Source organism: Lepidothrix coronata, unplaced genomic scaffold, assembly GCF_001604755.1.
Source record: "Lepidothrix coronata isolate B3197 unplaced genomic scaffold, Lepidothrix_coronata-1.0 Scaffold184, whole genome shotgun sequence".
In the NCBI taxonomy this organism is placed as follows: Eukaryota; Metazoa; Chordata; class Aves; order Passeriformes; family Pipridae; genus Lepidothrix; species Lepidothrix coronata.
Window position 1 is genome coordinate 1,373,990 of NW_016690364.1, and position 23,547 is coordinate 1,397,536.

The 23,547-nt window shown below is 40.8% G+C and overlaps 1 protein-coding gene across 1 annotated transcript in view; it reads left to right on the plus strand.

Annotated features, from left to right (window-relative positions):
- Nucleotides 1-789: 789 nt before the first annotated feature.
- Nucleotides 790-23,547, plus strand: part of ZPLD1 (zona pellucida like domain containing 1) — a 100,381-nt gene continuing 77,623 nt past the window's right edge. The window contains exon 1 of the mRNA XM_017830815.1: nucleotides 790-847. The gene's annotated coding sequence lies outside the window, so the exon portion shown is untranslated. The remainder of the gene's footprint in view (nucleotides 848-23,547) is intronic.

The following is a 23,547-nucleotide window of genomic DNA, read 5'->3' on the forward strand; positions in this document are numbered from 1 at the left end:
GAGGTTTGATCTCAAATAGAATCCTCAAGGGATCAGGATTCAACAGGAGGTGAATCTCCGTATCTCCCTGATTGCTTCTCTGCCTCCCATCATCATGGCTATTTGTAGTCACTAATAACCTCATAACTTGCCTGTAAGGCATTGTCTTTGCCTTATGGATTAGAAGCTGGAGTGCAGTACAGACAAATGACTTGCCCAAGGTCACACAGGAAATCTGTGTGTAAGCCAAGAACTTCAAAACCAGTATTACTGAATCATGACTTTGACTTCTCTGTACCAGCTTTGGTTTGGTTAAGCCTGGATCCCTGGGCAGAAGGAAAGCGTTAAAAAATCAAAAAAGCACAAAACCCACCAAACCCCATGTTCACATTCTTTAGCAAGAAACAGTGCCTCTAATTCAAGTATTTTTCTCATGCTCTGACCCTTCCTATTTCCCCAGCTGTCAGCTACTCTAAAGAGCCTTTCCCAGCATGTTTACTTGGTCACATTCCCCATGAACGGACCTTCAGGGTCACAAAGCCTTCTTGCTTGCTGCCTCTTGGATTTTCCTTTGTTTTCTTTTCCTTTCGTTGGTTTTTTTTTTTTTTTTCATTTTGTGTTGTTGGAGGGCAGGCGAGGGAGGAACCTCAGAGGCAGTCAGCCAAGGGTGTGATCAGTGCCAGGTTAAGTAATGGCTTTGCTGACATGGATTCTCGTAACTGCTGCCTATTCCTGCCCTGCCAGGAACAGCCCATCAGGCGGCAAGTTTTGAAAGTCTGATCAGTCCAGGTCAGTAATCTGTTGACCTATACAGGGCTGCAGGAGAAACCCTGTGCATACGTGTGTGTTTTCTGAGGGAACTTATTAAGTGTAATAATATTAATTATCTTGGTAATGGGTGGCTGGGAGCTACAGGAGTCTGATGAAGCACATGTGTGAAGCTATGGATTTTGGTGTGATCAGGGTGCAGGAGGGAGGGCACAGGGTGAGCTTTGGGGGGCTGCAAGGGAGCTGCTGCCAGAACTGCCTGGTTCCAGGGGCAGGATACTGGTGATCCCTGGTAAGCCCTGCCTCAATCTCTCACTTCTTCTAACCAAAGGGTATGATTCCCCCTCACCTTTTTTTGCTTGCCTCCTCTTTTATTTATTCCAGATCTGTTGAAGATGGCCAAGGGGTGTGGAGGTATGGGTATCTTGAAATGCCCAAGCAAATTCTCTGTGTTGATTGGAGCTTAAAGAAATGTAAACAGGCTGAATATAGCACTTTCTGATGTCCACAGGATTGAAAATTTATCTTCAGTAATAACTTAAAATGGAATGTAATTCTAAACTTTCTTCACTAGGCAAAGTCTAGCTCTCTGACTGATGAAGCAAACCCTGATATCTCATTTCTGCATTGATTGTTTCCCTCCCACTTTGGGTTCGTGAATTTATCCATGCCTCCTCCTTGTTGCAGCTCAAAACCCAGTGCTCTGAAGGTGACTCTTCAAAAGAACACCTCGATGGGCATGCTGATGTTTAGACATATTTTGAAGTCTTCTACCAAAAAAAGACACTAGGCTCTCAAGAATGCCCTCTTTGTCAGAGGAAGCATTGCTCTATTTCAAGTGTGTTATTGCTGTGCTGCTGCTGCTTTATCTAGTTCAAAAGGAGCTGTTGTCTTAGACGTGTTAATGGCAGGTGATGGAGATATGAAATGTCAATGGAGGGGCTAAGGGATGATGTGAGGGCAAAGTGTAGGTTATCAAGAATCACAGGAGAATAAAGGTCTGCCTGACCTGTGTCAGAAAAGATTCTCTCTTTTGCAACCAGGCAATAAAAACATGGCTTCTATCATCTCTTCAGAAGTTAAGGAGGCTTTAACCTCTTTTCTTGAGCAAAGCTTGAAGTTGTCTTGACTCTACTTGTTGACTGAAATATTAATGCTCTCCTGCTCCCATTTCTCACTGAACAGAGTATGATCTACTTATTGTTTGATTTTCCTTTGATCTAAGATGCTATACAGGTATAGTACCATCAGATGTGAAGACTGAAGCCTAAATGTGCTCTTTTCTCAACAGTGTATTTTTAAAGACAAACTTAACATCCTTCTCTCCTCTCTGTAATGTTACTTAAAAGATCAGGATGCCAAAGTATCATTATAGAAAGATTACAGAGAAAACTGAAAGTTTGTTCATGAACTTGCTTTTGAATTATAAGACTTGTTGTGATTTGTAGCACTCTCTATTTGTGATAGAGTTGCAAATGATTTCCCTGGCTGGGATTATTTCAGAGGCTTTAAACATTCTGTGTGTCTGTATGTGAATTTTTGCATGTTATTTCTTGGTTTTAGGAAGTTTGTGTTTCTGCCATTTTGGGCATTCAGTGTGGCCACTTCCATAGGCCTGATGTGAAGAGCGGGTGATTGCTTGTGAAGTGCTCTTGACTCATGTTTTGCTGGGGCCTGGGCCTTTGCACAAACTCTGGAGCTGGACTGGGAGGAAGATAGGATAGAGGTGGAGGTGCTCAGTGAGACTCTTAGAGTTCCTTTCTCTGCTGGGGCAGATATGAACTGCTGTGTCACTAGTGAAGAGAAGAGTTCATCCGGGCCTTTTGTGTTGACACATGGGTAATGGAGCTTTGCATTGCTTAACTGCCCTATTTGAGGATACACTTCACCTTGGGGGGAATGTCTTTGAAACGACACCATAATTTTAAACATTTGTTTTGCCTTTGTGGGCTGTATGCATAGGCACATCATCCATTCCTCTGTGGCGTGAAAGAGTGTGCAAGCTTGCCAGAATCCAGCCTTCTACAGACATCAAGCACAGTTGCTATGTAGCACTTGTAGAGAGTATCAGAAATTGTCATTTTTGCAGGCTGATGCCAACCAATTCGTACCCATAAAACCAGCAAGAATGGGTGGTTGTTCTATAGAACTGTTTTTCACTTATCAATTTAAAAAAAAGCTAAACATGTTGTGTAATGAAGACTTTGATATTTCTTGGAACAGACAATAGAAGGGGGGTGTAAAGTAAATACTTGTGACAAGAGGAAGGAGTTATACTCTTGATTTAAACATCAGCTGAAGCTTGCTTTGAATTTAGTTATGTAGAAAGAGCTCCACTCACTGGTAGAGCAAATTTCCCAGCTGTTATTTGTGATGACTCAGTCCTGAGCTAAAACAATGACAACTGGAGCAACTATTCCAATAGAAAATGTGACTGCCTTACTGGGAATTGTGTTCAGTGCAGGACCACTTTTTTCCTTACTAATTAAAATAAAAAATATTTAATGGTTTACTAATTTCATGCATAGAAGTTAGTATATATATTGGGTTAGAGAAAAAATATTTTTATGGATGTGAAAGGAGTAGGACTAGGTCTTCAAAACATTTTGCTACTTGGCTCACTACACATGTGTGGCTGATGTATCTGACGTACACAGCTGCTTTGGTTTCACTATGATGTAAAAAAAAATTCTGCCTTTGACAAAGAAGTGACCAACAATTTTTTTCCTTTTTTTCCCCCCCCCCCCATGACCAAGTCAGCACTTCTGCTTCCTCCTTTGCTCTCCACAAAGGAGCAGGTCATAGAATCATAGAATGACTTGGGTTGGAAGGGACCTTAAGTATCATCTAGTTCCAACCCCTCTGCTACAGGCAGGGACACCTTCCACTAGACCAGGTTGCCCAAAGCCCCATCCAACCCGGCCTTGAACACTTCCAGTGATGGGCATCCATAATTTCTCTGTGCAACCTGTTCCAGTGCCTCACCACCCTCACAGTAAAGAGTAAATTTCTTCCTCATATCTAATTTGAAACTCTACTACCCTTCATCCTATCACTCCACTCCCTGATAATGAGTCCCTTCCCTTTCCTTTAGGTCCTTTTTAGGTACTGGAAGGTGTCCCTGAAACCTTCTCTTCTCTAGAGGCTGAAAAGCAGAGTAGTGGGGCAGAATCATCTGCTTCAACATGCTAGCCACACTTTTGATGCAGCCCAGGACATGGTTTGTGGGCTGCAAGCCCACATTGCTGGGTCATGCCCAGTTTTAGATGCAGCTGGCAGTGTGCTGTGTAGCTGCCTGCCTGCTGGCTGTGTGGTCGGGGGCTCTTTGAAGTTTTTTGTTCCAACAGGCACCAATTAACTTGACAAAAGGTTCACCAGTGATGGTTTGGAGGAGGCCTTCCTGACAGTTAAATATTTTAGGCTTATCCATGTCCATATCCTTCAGGAAGAGCTCGTGGTTCATGAATTACTGTGTCATACACCTAATGCAGGACAAGGCTTGCCTCATTACAGGCATGATGGGGCAGTGTGTGCAAAGATGTCTTGGCTAGCTTTGCAGGAGTTGGTGCCGGCCCTGGAGGCACTTTTGTATCAGCAAGGCACTGCTGAGGTGTGGGTCTACTCATGAGGCTGGATGGCTTTCAGATCCCAGCCAGGCATGAGCCATGTGGATGCCTGGGACTGTCTTGGCTAAGGGGTCTCTTTCGGCTGTTCCTAATCAAGTAGAGACAGGGCTGTTTCTAGAAACAAGAAATGCTTTGTGCCCACACAAAATGATTAAAGTTTGATGTGTCATCCTTGTTATATCACCTGGAGTACTCCACCTCCATTGACTATGAGCAAAGTCCTTCTTGGTTGTTTCAGTCTGACACTGGCCAGTTTGCCTGCTGCATGGCTAGTGGGTAAGAAGGTGTATGAGCAAGCGGTATGCATATATGATGCTGTGGTAGGGACCCAGGATATCTTCTTTTTGGGGCACTTTGACCAGCAACTCTGGCTACATGGCCATAACAAACTAGCACAGCCACAAAAATGGTGGAGATATGTTGCAAATTATAGAAACAAATTCTATCTGAGCTTAAAACGACTGGGTCATTCTTTAGGATTTCCAAGTCTTGATTTGAATATGATTTGATTTACTGCCAGTCACAAGAATTGATTCTGGCAGGAATAATCAATACTGCCTCTTAGTCTTGAATAGTGTCAACACATTCATGCCTGAGACTCATTCTCTGTGTTAACACATGACATCCAGCACTGAAGCTTTTTGCATGAACATGCTGAGGGACTTAAACACACAAATCAGTGTGGGCTTGCTCAACCATGATAAGAATATTATCTGATTTTGGTTCTGGAGTGAAAACACACCCTCTCAGCTGCAGATGAACTTGTCAGTCCAGGTAGCTCTAAGCAGAGCAAATGTGCTGTATGCATGGTTGTGCTACCCAGGACATGGTAGGGGATGGAAATTGTGGTGGTACATTGTGACCTGGATACATCTAGGAGAGTTGTAGCCCTCTTACATGTGGGGCCTCATGTAACTGTACCATTTAAACCTGCCTTGTCCATGTGTTATGTGCAGGTTGGTCATAAGGAGTTCTCTTGAAGGTCAGGATTGGAAACTCTTCTGGACAAATATCTCCAGTAATGCCATGGTGAGCACACCTGAACAGCTGCACTAGCTTGTCTCGCCTGTTCTCTCTCCAGGAGTGGCCATGTAAGTGGGCACCCTGGTAGAAGGCAGAGCAAGGCAAGTGCGTGTGTTACTGCTTCCCTTATGAGGGAGTGTCCACAATAACTTCTAAAAGCCACCCAAAAATTTCTGTCATGCACTTATTAAGGGTTTTTACAATATTATGTGATCATGTGGTTTTACTGTGTTCTCTGCCTTCATGGGAAACTCCCCATGAGTCAAGGTTTTAAGCACCAAATAACCTCTGAAAAATGCAGTGTTTTGCACTTCCCTTCTCCCTCACTTTTGCGATCCCCAACCCCTAGAGCTGGGTTGGCAGTGATAGGAGACTCAGCTCCTGGCTCAGATACAGAGTAGCCACTGGCTGTACAAGCAGCTCAGTCAAGCCCACTGCTGCTGCCTTGCAGATGGTGCACAGTGCTTCTCAGGAGGGCTTTGGGACAGACAAAGCGGAAACCTCTGCTCTTAGATGTTGCTGTTGCTCTCTGCTATAGATCTGGGGCCTCGCTGTGCCAAGTGATGTACAAACAAATGTCCCAGCTCCTGGCATCCTGTAAGCTAAAGGAATGCTAATATGAACTCACACAGTAATACAAACAGACATATCTACATTCCTCTGGCTTTGCTAGCGAAGATTTGCCGACTCACTTATGAAAGTGAAGTAGCTTCCAGAGGCTCTGCAAAGCTGCTTTGGCAGATGGTATTTTATTAGGCACCTTTGCCAGGAAACTGAAGCAATACCATGATATGGTAAGGGACACTCAACCCACTTCCACTGTCAACATAGTCATGTTTTGTGAACAAATAATCAGCCAACATGTAGCTTTATAAAAAGATACACATTTAATATATGCTTGTGTGTAATGGATGACAGATACTTGAACCTTAAGCATGACAGATCTTAGCCTTAAGATGACAGATACAGAACCTTAAACATACAACAATATGTAGCTATCCGGATGAGAATAATTGTTAGAAAAACACTCCAATTATATTCTGAGTATTCTCCATTTCAATGCTGTTGAAAGCCATATTGTAGCCAAAATATGAATATTTGAAATAATTAAATTTTAGAGGTGAGAAAAAAAAATCTCTTTTGTAAACTGAAATTCTTGTTATTTTCCCCTGTCTCTTCTTGAAGTAAGAATGGATGTCTTAGTACCTCAGATGAGCATTTCTTGAGCTTGTGGAGTTTTATAAAGTAGCATCCAGTGAAGACTGGAAATTCTGCATTTAGCTCCTTTTTCAAGGAAGGGCTTGCTAAATTGAAAGAAAAACAGAGGTGCAGAGCTATATCTGCTTCAACAGTTGAGGTTAGTAAGTATGAACAAAAAATTACCTGGAATTTCTTTCACTACTTAATTTACATTTCTGGGATTTTTAGAATAACCAACTATTCATCTTGTAAGGTGTAACTGAATTTCAGTTCCTGCAAAGAATAGCAGTGTTATGAATTTTTTTTTTTTTGTATTATGACTTTTAATAAAATTTTCTGTCTTTCTGACAAAAGCATACAACTTTTCAAAGACATTCACATCAAGATGGGCTCTCTGCTCTCTTCATTGTCTGAATAAAAGGCAGATGTTGACACTTGTGTATTATGATCTATACACTGATGCACCTTTTGATGCAAAATCTCTTTCTTTCCCTACTTAACTGGCAACTTCCTTTATGTGGCAGTGAGTGCTAGACAATGAGCCCCAAGTGATTGTAATACTCTCCAGACACTTCAATTATGTCCCTTTTTCAGATTTCTGATGTGGAACAGGATCATCCAGCCTCCTTGAACAGCCACCCTCCTCCCTTTCACAACATTTTAGAAGTTTCCTTAAAAGAGTAAGTTGTTTCAAATGTTCTAAATGTTGAACCAAGAATGTCTGGGTAAATCAAATAGCAGAGATGCCTTATTTATCATGAAGAGAAAAAAGTTGTGGTGGATTCTTGTATCGTGAACAAACTGATGGTCTTCCCATCATCTCCTGGAAGTGCCTCAGTTTTCACAGCATACACCTCTGGGGCAGAAGGCATTTAGCATGTGAAAGTTGAATGTCAGTTGTGTTTTTAACTTGAAAAAAATGTTTGAGGAAGAGCTGTTGGGTGTACTCTGATATGAAGGAATGCTGAGCAGTGGCCAAGGAATATGAAGGTCCTTTGGCTTTGATGTCTGGTTCTCTGGCATAATTGTATATTTGGGCTCTCCCAGAGATGTGGGATCTGCCTCCAGGGCAGATGCAGCTCATCTGTAGGAAAGTACACTTGCCTGTTTCACCACTGTGGAAATTGGGTATGCTAGCTTGGCTTTTTGAGAAATGGTGGGGCTGCAGGGAAATAATGAGGTTTCTCAATACATTGGGTGATGCCAAAATCAATGAAAAATCTGGCACCGTGGCACCCCGGGTGTCCAAGGATTGTAATTCAGTCCCTGCTGCAAGCTGGTGCCTGTGGGGTGGTGGTCAGGACATGGACATTGCTCTTGATCTCATCAGTATGTCTGAAAGAGGTAGGAGCATCTGTGCTGCTGTACTCCACTGATCCCAGTGGGATAGCTAGGGCAGGGTCCTGACGATAAGCAGTACCCAGACTTGGCCCTTCCCTGCCTCATATCACTTAATCCAGCTCTTCTACCTCATCATATGCTCAATTTATGTGGTGGACTCTGCTCAAAGAGCTCAAACCATATGTAAAGGTCCTATCTGAATTCATATTATTCATATTGTCCTAATATGGGTTTATCCCACTGTGTAGGAGGAGTAGAAGTTTTTAACTGAAGAATTTGAAAGTAATCTGGTGTTTGTGTTTTCAAATGTATAGCAAACATGGGGTGTGGTATTAAGGCAATCAGTGTTGCAGCTGGTCATTTTTGGTGGCAACAGTGAATGACATCCAGCTGGGCTGAGGCTCTGTCTCTTCCACCAAGGCAGCTGCCTTTTGCCCTTGCGTGCTGAGCTAACAAACTGCGAGTGCTGGAAGCTGCTGTTGGCCAGCTCTATCTAGTACCTTCCTCTTTGAAACAACCTCTTTTGTTAAGGCACTAGGGCACATAATGAGGAAATGAAAGGGGTAAATATATCTCGTGTAGACGTATGCTCATTCTCCTTGCCGTGAAATCTGCATTGACACAATTCCCCACAGTCTGAGGCAACAGGGATCAACTTCTGTTGTGGCAGGATGTGAGTCTTGAGATCAGCATGGCTGTGAGCCATTGGAAATGTTTTACTTGGTGTGAGGAGAGATGAATACTAGGGTTGTATGACAGATCCAACTGAATAAAGACTCCAGTTAATCTCTGCTGAAGATTTTCAAAGGGAAATATTTATCCTTGTATAAGATGGCTGGTACTTGACGTGCCAGACCTTGGGTGTTGTGTATTTATCCTCTAAAACATGTGAGATTTGAAGTGCTGTTGTTCTTCTATTACTGATTTGCTAATGTTTCTTCCTGGGAAGAGCAGGTGTGGATGTACTGCTGCTCTGTTTCAGTATGCCACTGTGAGGAGTGAAGGCAAGCAAAGCAATGCCCTGTTGAGGGGTGAGAGAGGGGAGACAAGTGTGGTTCTGTCTGGGGTTTGAGTGATATGCTTCAGACCCCAGAGGGGTTTTATTTGGGTAGGGCAAGGTGTGCAACTGCCCTGCTGATCAATGCATCTCAAATCCATTTAAAAATGTTACTAGAAATTGTATTCTTCCAACTAGAAATTGTACTGTTAAAAGTGTGGACATATGCACAGAGAAATAAAATGCTTTGGGGGAAAAGTCTAACTGCTGGATATCACTGTAAAAGACAGCAGTGCTTAGTCTATTTAATTTTTATTTAAAAAAAAAGTCATGTTTAACAATGTAACAATGCCTTCTGAATTCATTAGGTCATGATCTTAGAATAGAGGGACCAAATTATTGATACTGAAAGATTTAGCTTTTCCAGAAGCCAAGACTCTCATGGCCCAACCAGTGGGCCAGTAGAGACCTTGTTGCTCTCTACAGCTGCCTGAAGGGAGGTTGTAGTGAGGTGAGGGTCGGTCTCTTCTCCCAAGTAACAAGCAATATGATGCAAGAGAATGGCCTCTACTTGCACCAGGGGAGGTGTAGATTGGATAATAGGAAAAAATTCTTCACAGAAGAAGTCAATCACTGGAACAGACTTCTCAGAGAAGTGGCCGAGTCACTATTCCTGGAGGTATTTAGATGTGGCACTTAAAGATATAGTTTACTGACAGACTTGGCAGTGCTGGGCTAATGGTTGAACCTGATGATGTTTAGAGGTCTTTTCCAACCTAAATGATTCTATGATTCTAGTTTTCTTGCTCTCTCTGAAGGTTTTCAACACTGAAGGAAAAGTTATGGAAGTGTGCGTATGTCTCACAGACGAATGTAAGGTCTCATGGAAGGGAGTAAGAATATGCTTTAGATGTTCTTGCAAGACAGTTTTGAAGTGAGAAACAGTGTAAAGGAGGGGAACTCTATTTGTGAGGAATAAACATCCTTATTCTCTTATCTTCTGCAATCCAGATCAAAATTGTAGTGACCTGCGGTAACATACTGAACAGTCAGACTTACGCTAAAACCAAACCCAAGCAATGAGGTGACAATGCATCATTCTTTGGGATTTCCTTGTATGTAAAACCAGAAAGTTTGAGTTGATGCTTGTTATGTAAAGCAGAAAGGAGAAACAAGCTGTGAAGTGGGTGGGAGTCACGATACTGCTAAACATAGCTTTGCTGAAACTCTGTAGTACTGGAAAAATAAAAAGGGGAGACTTTGTGCTCTTCATAGGGTGGCCTAAGTAGGCTGTGAAAAAAGCTGGGTGAAAAGGTTGCAGCAAAATGAGGAGTGTGAGGGTGGAAATGTGCACACTAAAGAAAACTTAAAATAATGTAGTTAGAAAGAAAAAGAAATTATTCCACACATACTTTGATTGGGAATGGAACCTTCTACTGTTTCCCAGACAATGCTGGCATCATGTGGCCAATTTATTTAGCTTGCCTTGTACTAAAGTATTTCTGAAAAATCTTTGCTCTTTCCCAACCTCTTTCCTATTGAAATTCCTAAAAATAAAGCTCATAAATGCAGCTAAACTCAGCTGCTTCACTTGCCTGGATGTCCTGGGACACTATCTCCATTTTATAGAAGACAAGGACTCTTAAATCGATAATTTAGAGTCTTTTCTGACCACTGATTATATTTTTAAAATGATCAGTCTGTCTCTTCTAACATACAAAAGAGTTTTTAACTGTGCTTTGCTTTTGAATCTAAATGAGAGTGAGAAATTGCCACCTGCATGGCAGCTTGCAGTGGGAATGTTCTGCTGTAGAGACATGTTTGTGTGGGGGGGAAACAATGTTAGAGGGAAAGTTTGCAAGAAGGGAAAGAAAACTGAAACAGCAGTTATTTCTAAAGAGGAAGAGTGTGGGCTGCAAAAGGTGAAGCCTATTTTGGAAAGACCAGGAGAGATGCTGCAGTGGCCAGGAGATACAAGGAACAGGAGTGGGAACAAGGAGGAAAGGGAGTTGTGGTGTTGCTTTTCATGGGTCCTCTGCAAGGGAGCAGCATTCTGTTTAAAGATCTGTGACTTCTGGACTATGCAGAAGAAAACTGTGCATATAATTCTGATTTGAGCTGATTAGCTTAATAAATCAGGGAGTATTTTTACAGCAATACTACTGGTATTCTTGAGGATTGGAAACCTGAGTAGTAATAATATCTAATACCACTTCAAGTAAGATCCACATACACAGACCAGATGTAAAGATTTTTGCAGAAATGCACCTGAAGCTCAAGTAAATAATGCCTGGCTAGTGTAGCTTTAATGAATGATACTAGTAACTTATTAACATGTATCCCAAATAACCTGCCAAAATCAGAATCTCTTTGGGGGAGTTCCTTTAGGAAGCTCTGTACATCCAGATAAAATGGAAACCTTGGCAAAAAACATAAATGGTCAAAAAGAGGGTATTTCTTGCTGCCACGTTTCAGATTGTGTCAGAGATGATACATCAGTATTAAATATTAAGTCAGAGCATGTGTATAATATGCAAAAACATATAGTATAGAGGAGCTGTGGATACTTACATACATTTTTGTGTTTTATAAACAAAAAATCTCATACAGATGAAAAAGAGGGAAAAGTATAAAATAAATATATAAATTGATAGAACTGTTAAACCTTGTAAAGCCAAATAAGTCTCGGGTGTCTGCGTTCCTTATAGCAGCAAGCGGAAAATCAACTACTAGGAAACATGTGCCTCATTCTAAAGTATGAAGTGCTAGCTTTATAAATGCAGGCATTTGTTTAAGTAAATATTTATTCTAATGATAGCTCTGATTTTATAGCTTTTATGAACTTTTTACTATGTGTTTAGCTGACAGAGAGCCTTCAATCTGACATGATGTCTTGTTCAGATTGGTTGTTCTTAGTTCAAATGTCTGCCTTGGATCATGTCCAATACATTGGCAGAAGATAGGGTACAAAATTCCATAATACATGATAATAGAGTTACTTGGGTATCTGCCTTGCATAGTATAAAAGAGACAATTAAATCTTTTTGCATCTAGGTGAAAATTCGAAGCAGATCACTAAATTCCTTTGCCTTTATTGCTTAGAATTGAAGTGCAATTTCCTGGAAAGTTTTCTTTGTCCAGAGTAGACCCACCAAAATCAGACTAATTGAAGGCAGTACTGCAGATACCTGAATGCAGGCTTTGCCTTTCTATGGTAGACTCTTTTCTGCAGCTTCTGTCCAAAAAGTAAGACACTTTTTTCCTTTGGCTATATATGTTTAAATATAAAGAGTAATAAATGCACATACCTATTCTTTGTGAGATTTGCTAGACCATTTGTTCGTAAGGACTAGTTTTTCAGCACTTGGTCTTAGAGATGTGTTGATAAAAATGCAGTAAAGGTACTGCGTGTGCTGTTTTATGTGTTCTTTCAGTGCAATTTTAAACGAGAGACTGCTTTATTAAAAGGTGTTGGGCTGGATACACATTGAACTCACCATTACGTAGAGAGCTTAGTCTTGGAAATGGGACTTGCTAAAAGCTATTAAATATTTAATTTTCCTGAGTGTTTTGAAAGGGTATAAATGGCTGAAAAAGGAAAATGAGAAAGTAAATATGGCTGGGGAGAAGAGTACGGGTTCTTCTTCTTAAATGCAGAGCTAGGGAAAAGGGGAGCTTTTTGGTAGATTACACTTTCTCTAATTGTAGCTCTGCCTTCTAATTTCTCCTGGTTGGCAAAACGAGGAGTTTGTTCTTTAATACATGTTTTATGGGCTTTTACACAGCTCTATGGGTGAAGGATGAGAGATGTCATTAGCAATGATTTTAATAATTTTGGGCCACGATGGCAGGTAATGTTCCTGATGTCTATGTAGCTTTACCAGAGCCACAGAGAACAGCTGTTGGCAGATGGAAGTGAAGTGCATCCCTAAAAGGAAAATAGACTTACATCTCCTGCTGCCACAGAACAAAGCTTACTTTGGTAGTGAAAGAAAGAAAATGAGCTGGTTGATAGTTTTTTCTAAAGATTTTACTTTGCCCTTTCAGTCTGGTTTCTCAGTGGAGTCAGAGCAAGTAACAGTTACAGATACCACTGAACATGCTAATAAAGCGTACTTTATGTTCTCCAGAATATTGCCTATGAATATGCATTGCAGGATGGACTGGGATATCAAATGCAATGTAAAAGAATATTCTAGAAATGGAAGATAATAAAATGTGGATGTAGTTGATCTCAAACCTAAATCTATTTTCAGAGAAGGAATAAAACATGTTGAATATTTTATTTTGTTTTTCTTTTAAGGGGGAGAAAGGAGGAAACCTTCTGAGATAATTCAGATCGTTGTTTCTACCTAGTTTATTAAAGATTAAAAGTCTTAGTGTGTCTCCAAGTATCTTTGGTGACGGAACTCATAGGGAGGTTTCAGTCCTATTTTGTGGACAAGAAACATCACAAGAAGTAGAGTACAGACTGAGTAATCAGCTCAAATGCTCCATGGAAAATTTGACTGAACTGGAAATGATGTCAGATTCCCCCATTAACTAAACTGCTCTTTCCTTAAACTTTTAAAGAGGTCAGCACCCTAGTAATGGTAGAAGAGCGAAGTTGCTCCTGCTAAAAAACATAACCAACCCAAAGAAATGAGGACTTGTAAGACTGCATTGCTGCAGGAATTGTGGGTTTTACTTTTTGGGGAAGAGTGGATAAAGTGTTAGAACTTCAAGATCAAAGAGTTCTTTAAAGATAACTTTGCAGCTACTAAATTCAGGCTGAATGTCCGTACTTTCCTGGATTGTACCAGTCGCAACCCAGTTTGTGGATAGGCAGGGAGGAATGTAGTGCTTAGTTAAGTGTCATGAGAATGTAACAGCCCTGATTCAATACTTATGAGGATCACCAGGAATGAGGATTGCACTTGACTCAGGCTGGCACTCTGCTGGCAGAATGGTTTCTTCTCAGGAGAGAAAGTACAATGAGATACTACCTCAGCTCTTGAATGTAGAAGGAGAGGAGCATTGAGGGAACTGTGACCTCAAGCAGCCATTTAGACAGGGTCTAGGTTTTACATTTCATATGGAAGGTACAGACTGGCAGAGACACGGTGCCTGTCTGTTTGTTGCATGGGTCCAGAGCGGAAGAGCAAGGAGATGTTAGGGCTTGGGCCAGGTGCTTTCTAGTAGCACTTCTGGTTGCCTTGCTACACTTGAGGCCTTGCCAGGTGGATCTGGTCTGTGGGGCTGGACACTGATGGAAAAGCTTGCAGGACTACTGTGTAAAATGCAAAATACGTACTGACCTGAGGGGAAAGAATGTGGGAACCATGCCTTAGTGGCAAGGCATGAGAATAAGTGAAAGCAGGTAATACCACAAAGGGTAACGGGTGTTTTACAGATTCTGGTTATGGACTGACTTAGTGCTGTTGGAAAGTAACTGGAGGAAGAATTTAGTATAAAAAACCCCCAAACTGGTTTGCTGGTAGAGGCACACAGGATTTTGTTTGCTTAAGACATCCTTTCTCTTCTTTTCCCAACCCCTAGCTGCGTTTCTGTCTCATTTCCACCTGACAATATATTTAATATTTTTTACTTTCCTTTTGTGCCCTTCCCATGCTAGATGAGAGCCTGATTGTATCACAGGTGCTCCTTTGAGAAAGTCACTGAGCTTTGTAGGCAGTGTTCCTTGTTCCCCATACAATTGCTCTACTGAAGGGTGGTTTGTGAAACTGAATTTGAGTTTGCTGCTGTTGTTCCCTTTCCCCAAATATTTATCACAAGATATATCAAGGTTGTCATGGGATTTTTAAACTTTTGAGGTGGAGTGCATAATTGAATATGCGAGACATGGAACTCTTTCAACATCTCTGAAAGAAATTTTACATCTCTAACATTTTCTTTTGTGTGCTTGAATTCGCTGTGATTTAGAATGAATTCAACCCTTTCATCATTGTTAATGAGAAAACTATGCCTAATCTATAGCAATAGCTTCAATATAGAGCATCTTACCCTGGTAATAAAAACATTCTACAATATTTTAATCTAGTATTGCAGAATACTCTTGGGTATTTTTTTTTAAATTAACATAAAGGCTGACTGCTGGAAGATACTCTATGAAAACAAATTATATTATTAATCAAACCAAAACACAGAATTCTCCACATAGTGGTTTTAAAATGCCCAAGATGGTCTTTAATTGAAATGTTACAGAAAATAACAGAATGAGAAACTGTACTTGGTGCTTAATTAACTTTACAATGTATGTTCAGCTGTTTGTTAGATGGCGGGACCAAAATGCAGCTATGGGATGTAAGATGTTTCCAATACACTAAGTCCATTTATGTGTTGTCCAATAATAAATTTCAACTCAGATTAATAAGTAATTTCTTAATTAAACAGTGTCTTTGCTTTTTGCATGCTGAAATGGCTGATGCTAAGTGCCATTTCCATGCATTGTCTTCCATTAGCTTCAGCACTTGCTCTTCCTTATAAATATTATCTATCACATAAAGAAACCAGGTTTTAACAATGCTCTTTCTCTCAGCACTTGTCATGTAGTTGATTTTTGTTTTGCATTCTGTTATCTAAATCCAGGCTGTGTTTTAGCCTTCTGTGGTGGTGAAAAGGATGCAGGAGATTTAAAGAACTTTATTTTGCACAAAAGGCCTAGGCTGGTGGCCCTGCATGTGGTTTCTGCTTCTTTCTGGGCCAGGCATTGAGATGACTCTCCTCAGATGTAGGCATCAGAATGGGCCTTGTCCCCTTTGTGTTTTTGCTCTGGGTTCTGTTCTAAAAAGCTAAAGGGAGATATCTAGACTTTGGCAAAAGACCCAGCTGGTCTTGCAGAAGTGATGGATAGTGGATGACTAGGGAGGAGTAAAAGGAAAGGAAAAACATATGATGATGCATTCCTGTTATACTCTGCCCGAGCCACATTGCTATGATGTTTTCAAGCTGTGGATCTCCATGCTACTAAAAGCTACTTCCATAACTAGTCAGTTGCTTGGGCCCTCAAGTTTTTTTCCATTGTGCCCATTGTCCTCTTGGGTTAGCAGATGTGTTCTCCTCTTAAACCATCACAGTGCCTCCAACTCTGCAGAGGCCCAGCTCTGCCCTGACACTGCTGTTTTTGGACTTGTCCTCACCTCTTTAGCACTGGCTGGTGAAGCCCCTGGCTATGGCTAGTGTAGGGGTGCCACAGGCTAAGGCAAATATAAGTAGTTTGTCTGCACCTGACAAAAGACTCTTCCCTCTTTTTAAACTTTATAGCACATTGTATGGGATGGATTGTAGTATGGCGTTGGCACCGCTCTAAATACCCAAGTAATACAGAATCAGCATAAAATGGCCTGGGTTGGATGGGACCTTAAAGATCCTCTAGTTCCAACCCCCCTGCCATGGGCAGGGATACCTTTCACTAGACCAGGTTGCTCAAAGCCACATCCACCCTGGCCTTGAACACTTGCAGGGACGGGGCATNTCAGATTGTGTCAGAGATGATACATCAGTATTAAATATTAAGTCAGAGCATGTGTATAATATGCAAAAACATATAGTATAGAGGAGCTGTGGATAGACACATTCCTTTTTGTGAAGTTATTTTAAAAAATCTCATACAGATGAAAAAGAGGGAAAAGTATAAAATAAATATATAAATTGATAGAACTGTTAAACCTTGTAAAGCCAAATAAGTCTCGGGTGTCTGCGTTCCTTATAGCAGCAAGCGGAAAATCAACTACTAGGAAACATGTGCCTCATTCTAAAGTATGAAGTGCTAGCTTTATAAATGCAGGCATTTGTTTAAGTAAATATTTATTCTAATGATAGCTCTGATTTTATAGCTTTTATGAACTTTTTACTATGTGTTTAGCTGACAGAGAGCCTTCAATCTGACATGATGTCTTGTTCAGATTGGTTGTTCTTAGTTCAAATGTCTACCTTGGATCATGTCCAATACATTGGCAGAAGATAGGGTACAAAATTCCATAATACATGATAATAGAGTTACTTGGGTATCTGCCTTGCATAGTATAAAAGAGACAATTAAATCTTTTTGCATCTAGGTGAAAATTCGAAGCAGATCACTAAATTCCTTTGCCTTTATTGCTTAGAATTGAAGTGCAATTTCCTGGAAAGTTTTCTTTGTCCAGAGTAGACCCACCAAAATCAGACTAATTGAAGGCAGTACTGCAGATACCTGAATGCAGGCTTTGCCTTTCTATGGTAGACTCTTTTCTGCAGCTTCTGTCCAAAAAGTAAGACACTTTTTTCCTTTGGCTATATATGTTTAAATATAAAGAGTAATAAATGCACATACCTATTCTTTGTGAGATTTGCTAGACCATTTGTTCGTAAGGACTAGTTTTTCAGCACTTGGTCTTAGAGATGTGTTGATAAAAATGCAGTAAAGGTACTGCGTGTGCTGTTTTATGTGTTCTTTCAGTGCAATTTTAAACGAGAGACTGCTTTATTAAAAGGTGTTGGGCTGGATACACATTGAACTCACCATTACGTAGAGAGCTTAGTCTTGGAAATGGGACTTGCTAAAAGCTATTAAATATTTAATTTTCCTGAGTGTTTTGAAAGGGTATAAATGGCTGAAAAAGGAAAATGAGAAAGTAAATATGGCTGGGGAGAAGAGTACGGGTTCTTCTTCTTAAATGCAGAGCTAGGGAAAAGGGGAGCTTTTTGGTAGATTACACTTTCTCTAATTGTAGCTCTGCCTTCTAATTTCTCCTGGTTGGCAAAACGAGGAGTTTGTTCTTTAATACATGTTTTATGGGCTTTTACACAGCTCTATGGGTGAAGGATGAGAGATGTCATTAGCAATGATTTTAATAATTTTGGGCCACGATGGCAGGTAATGTTCCTGATGTCTATGTAGCTTTACCAGAGCCACAGAGAACAGCTGTTGGCAGATGGAAGTGAAGTGCATCCCTAAAAGGAAAATAGACTTACATCTCCTGCTGCCACAGAACAAAGCTTACTTTGGTAGTGAAAGAAAGAAAATGAGCTGGTTGATAGTTTTTTCTAAAGATTTTACTTTGCCCTTTCAGTCTGGTTTCTCAGTGGAGTCAGAGCAAGTAACAGTTACAGATACCACTGAACATGCTAATAAAGCATACTTTATGTTCTCCAGAATATTGCCTATGAATATGCATTGCAGGATGGACTGGGATATCAAATGCAATGTAAAAGAATATTCTAGAAATGGAAGATAATAAAATGTGGATGTAGTTGATCTCAAACCTAAATCTATTTTCAGAGAAGGAATAAAACATGTTGAATATTTTATTTTGTTTTTCTTTTCAGGGGGAGAAAGGAGGAAACCTTCTGAGATAATTCAGATCGTTGTTTCTACCTAGTTTATTAAAGATTAAAAGTCTTAGTGTGTCTCCAAGTATCTTTGGTGACGGAACTCATAGGGAGGTTTCAGTCCTATTTTGTGGACAAGAAACATCACAAGAAGTAGAGTACAGACTGAGTAATCAGCTCAAATGCTCCATGGAAAATTTGACTGAACTGGAAATGATGTCAGATTCCCCCATTAACTAAACTGCTCTTTCCTTAAACTTTTAAAGAGGTCAGCACCCTAGTAATGGTAGAAGAGCGAAGTTGCTCCTGCTAAAAAACATAACCAACCCAAAGAAATGAGGACTTGTAAGACTGCATTGCTGCAGGAATTGTGGGTTTTACTTTTTGGGGAAGAGTGGATAAAGTGTTAGAACTTCAAGATCAAAGAGTTCTTTAAAGATAACTTTGCAGCTACTAAATTCAGGCTGAATGTCCGTACTTTCCTGGATTGTACCAGTCGCAACCCAGTTTGTGGATAGGCAGGGAGGAATGTAGTGCTTAGTTAAGTGTCATGAGAATGTAACAGCCCTGATTCAATACTTATGAGGATCACCAGGAATGAGGATTGCACTTGACTCAGGCTGGCACTGTGCTGGCAGAATGGTTTCTTCTCAGGAGAGAAAGTACAATGAGATACTACCTCAGCTCTTGAATGTAGAAGGAGAGGAGCATTGAGGGAACTGTGACCTCAAGCAGCCATTTAGACAGGGTCTAGGTTTTACATTTCATATGGAAGGTACAGACTGGCAGAGACACGGTGCCTGTCTGTTTGTTGCATGGGTCCAGAGCGGAAGAGCAAGGAGATGTTAGGGCTTGGGCCAGGTGCTTTCTAGTAGCACTTCTGGTTGCCTTGCTACACTTGAGGCCTTGCCAGGTGGATCTGGTCTGTGGGGCTGGACACTGATGGAAAAGCTTGCAGGACTACTGTGTAAAATGCAAAATACGTACTGACCTGAGGGGAAAGAATGTGGGAACCATGCCTTAGTGGCAAGGCATGAGAATAAGTGAAAGCAGGTAATACCACAAAGGGTAACGGGTGTTTTACAGATTCTGGTTATGGACTGACTTAGTGCTGTTGGAAAGTAACTGGAGGAAGAATTTAGTATAAAAAACCCCCAAACTGGTTTGCTGGTAGAGGCACACAGGATTTTGTTTGCTTAAGACATCCTTTCTCTTCTTTTCCCAACCCCTAGCTGCGTTTCTGTCTCATTTCCACCTGACAATATATTTAATATTTTTTACTTTCCTTTTGTGCCCTTCCCATGCTAGATGAGAGCCTGATTGTATCACAGGTGCTCCTTTGAGAAAGTCACTGAGCTTTGTAGGCAGTGTTCCTTGTTCCCCATACAATTGCTCTACTGAAGGGTGGTTTGTGAAACTGAATTTGAGTTTGCTGCTGTTGTTCCCTTTCCCCAAATATTTATCACAAGATATATCAAGGTTGTCATGGGATTTTTAAACTTTTGAGGTGGAGTGCATAATTGAATATGCGAGACATGGAACTCTTTCAACATCTCTGAAAGAAATTTTACATCTCTAACATTTTCTTTTGTGTGCTTGAATTCGCTGTGATTTAGAATGAATTCAACCCTTTCATCATTGTTAATGAGAAAACTATGCCTAATCTATAGCAATAGCTTCAATATAGAGCATCTTACCCTGGTAATAAAAACATTCTACAATATTTTAATCTAGTATTGCAGAATACTCTTGGGTATTTTTTTTTAAATTAACATAAAGGCTGACTGCTGGAAGATACTCTATGAAAACAAATTATATTATTAATCAAACCAAAACACAGAATTCTCCACATAGTGGTTTTAAAATGCCCAAGATGGTCTTTAATTGAAATGTTACAGAAAATAACAGAATGAGAAACTGTACTTGGTGCTTAATTAACTTTACAATGTATGTTCAGCTGTTTGTTAGATGGCGGGACCAAAATGCAGCTATGGGATGTAAGATGTTTCCAATACACTAAGTCCATTTATGTGTTGTCCAATAATAAATTTCAACTCAGATTAATAAGTAATTTCTTAATTAAACAGTGTCTTTGCTTTTTGCATGCTGAAATGGCTGATGCTAAGTGCCATTTCCATGCATTGTCTTCCATTAGCTTCAGCACTTGCTCTTCCTTATAAATATTATCTATCACATAAAGAAACCAGGTTTTAACAATGCTCTTTCTCTCAGCACTTGTCATGTAGTTGATTTTTGTTTTGCATTCTGTTATCTAAATCCAGGCTGTGTTTTAGCCTTCTGTGGTGGTGAAAAGGATGCAGGAGATTTAAAGAACTTTATTTTGCACAAAAGGCCTAGGCTGGTGGCCCTGCATGTGGTTTCTGCTTCTTTCTGGGCCAGGCATTGAGATGACTCTCCTCAGATGTAGGCATCAGAATGGGCCTTGTCCCCTTTGTGTTTTTGCTCTGGGTTCTGTTCTAAAAAGCTAAAGGGAGATATCTAGACTTTGGCAAAAGACCCAGCTGGTCTTGCAGAAGTGATGGATAGTGGATGACTAGGGAGGAGTAAAAGGAAAGGAAAAACATATGATGATGCATTCCTGTTATACTCTGCCCGAGCCACATTGCTATGATGTTTTCAAGCTGTGGATCTCCATGCTACTAAAAGCTACTTCCATAACTAGTCAGTTGCTTGGGCCCTCAAGTTTTTTTCCATTGTGCCCATTGTCCTCTTGGGTTAGCAGATGTGTTCTCCTCTTAAACCATCACAGTGCCTCCAACTCTGCAGAGGCCCAGCTCTGCCCTGACACTGCTGTTTTTGGACTTGTCCTCACCTCTTTAGCACTGGCTGGTGAAGCCCCTGGCTATGGCTAGTGTAGGGGTGCCACAGGCTAAGGCAAATATAAGTAGTTTGTCTGCACCTGACAAAAGACTCTTCCCTCTTTTTAAACTTTATAGCACATTGTATGGGATGGATTGTAGTATGGCGTTGGCACCGCTCTAAATACCCAAGTAATACAGAATCAGCATAAAATGGCCTGGGTTGGATGGGACCTTAAAGATCCTCTAGTTCCAACCCCCCTGCCATGGGCAGGGATACCTTTCACTAGACCAGGTTGCTCAAAGCCACATCCACCCTGGCCTTGAACACTTGCAGGGACGGGGCATTTAAAACTTCTCTGGGCAGCCTGTTCCAGTGCCTTACTACCCTCACAGTAAAAAATTTCTTCTTCGTATCTAATCTAAACCCACTCTCTTTCAGTTTAAAGCCCTTGTCCTATCACTACACGCCCTTTTAAAAAGTTTCTCTCCGGCTCTCTTGTAGGTCACCTCAGATACTAGAAGGCTACAGTAAGGTCACCTCAGAGCATATGCTGGACTTCAGCATAGGACAAGGGGTAACAATTTTAAACTGAAGGAGGGTTTATTTAGATTAAGTATAAGGAATAAATTTTTTAAATGAGGGTTTTAGAACACTGGAACAGGTTTCCCAGGGAGGTGGTAGATGTCCCATCCAGGACACATTAAAGGGCAGGTTGGATGAGGCTCTGAGCACCCTGACTTAGTTGAAGTCTCTGCTCATTGAGGGGGGGATTGGAAAAAATTGCCCTTAAAAGTCCCTTTAAACTCAAAATATTCTATGATACACTCCCCAAAAAGCAAGGAAAGATAGCGAACAACAATCTTGGTCCTATTTAAGTACAATTTGATATCTGAAGAAAATGTTTAGGACCTCTTCTGCTTTATTCTAGAAGGGCTCCTCTCTGGGAGGAAAGAATGTCATACTTACACTTACCTACAGGATTCAGATCAGGGCTCTCCCAGAACCCCTGCTATGGGCAGTGGATTGCTGCAGAGGATGACAGGATACCTGTGGAGTTTGCTGGGCTAGGAGCAGTGAGGTGACATCAGGATGGCAGTGTAGGCTAGAACATGGGGAGGGATGATAGCAGTGAGGGAAAGCAAAGGTTTTCCTCTTTGGTCAGATGAGATCTCAACCATCTGATCCATGTGAATGCCAGTGATATCTTGTAATATGCAGAGCTGCCTCTGGTTTGTATCTTAAGTCCTGCTTTAATGGGAAGGGTCTTGTCTCGGTGTAAAGGTACCGAGTGAGCTGAGTGTGGCCTCTAGTGGTCTGTTAATATCAGATACTGAGTCAGGGCTCGTTGGACTGCTGGTCTGCTGCCATCCTTAGTGCTCTGTGTTAAGGCCTGAAAATCTGTGAAAGAGAAGAAAATGACAACCAGAGAGCTGGGATAATGAGATTGCATGCTATCACCTGAGCACCTGCTTTTTGAATTGGTGCCACAATTGGATCTCACTGCCAAAAGTGCTGGTACTTTCACTAAATATACAGTAGAAGCTTTCAGTAACCTAAAAGCTGTAATAGAAGAGAACTTTTAGACAAAGGTAAAGTAAATATTAGATCATGGGAGTTGTAATTTTATAAATGTTTACTTTTCTAATTTGCAAAGATCTGTTGTAGGGTCTTTGGCCCCTTGTATCAGAAATATTCTATGATCTGTGCAATAGTTTCTTGGCAGCAGGCATCTGATTTGGATGTCAGAGGATGCAGTTTCAAAATCTCCAGCCCATTTTACCTGGTTTATAGCAGGATCTACAGCCCCCTCCTATAAGACAGCTGCAGAAGCAAAACTGCTCACTGAGTGTATTAGGAATGAAAGCAAAGCCTAGGCCAACAGAGCCTGTGTAACCTGAAGTGTCCATTTCCTAAAGGACAGACTTAAACAATAAAAAATAACACTGCTAACAATCAGCTTATTCATTTATCTATCCTCCATTTTAATTCCAAGCAGTGTAAGCATCTAGCAGGTAAGGTAAATCAAGTGGCATTTCTGTTTTGCTTTTAGTTTTTGGGAGCTTTGTGAGTGGGAAATATGCTTCTCATCCCTCATAGCATACTGCCATAGATGTATTCCTATCTAGGCTTGACCTCAACTCTGAGGTGTTTAGATGCCTTGATATTGAAGAAAGTTATCACTAGTGTTTAAGTACAAAACATTCTTTGCAATAAAAAACTTTCATAACTCTGTACTTCTGGTCTGTGGTGCTGACTCACAAACATGAGTAAACTGTAAAATTGTGCTGGTGAAAAGTGATGGCTTTTCCTGACCATCCATTGTGCTCCTGACTCAGAGGTTATTTTCCTCTGAGGTATCTGGCCCTACTTCAGCAGTGACTCAACTGTTTGTGGCACTGAACACCACAAATAACAGCCTGGCATACTGAGGGAAGCTGAAACTGGCACTGATTATATATTAATGTGCTGCAGCTAAGAAGA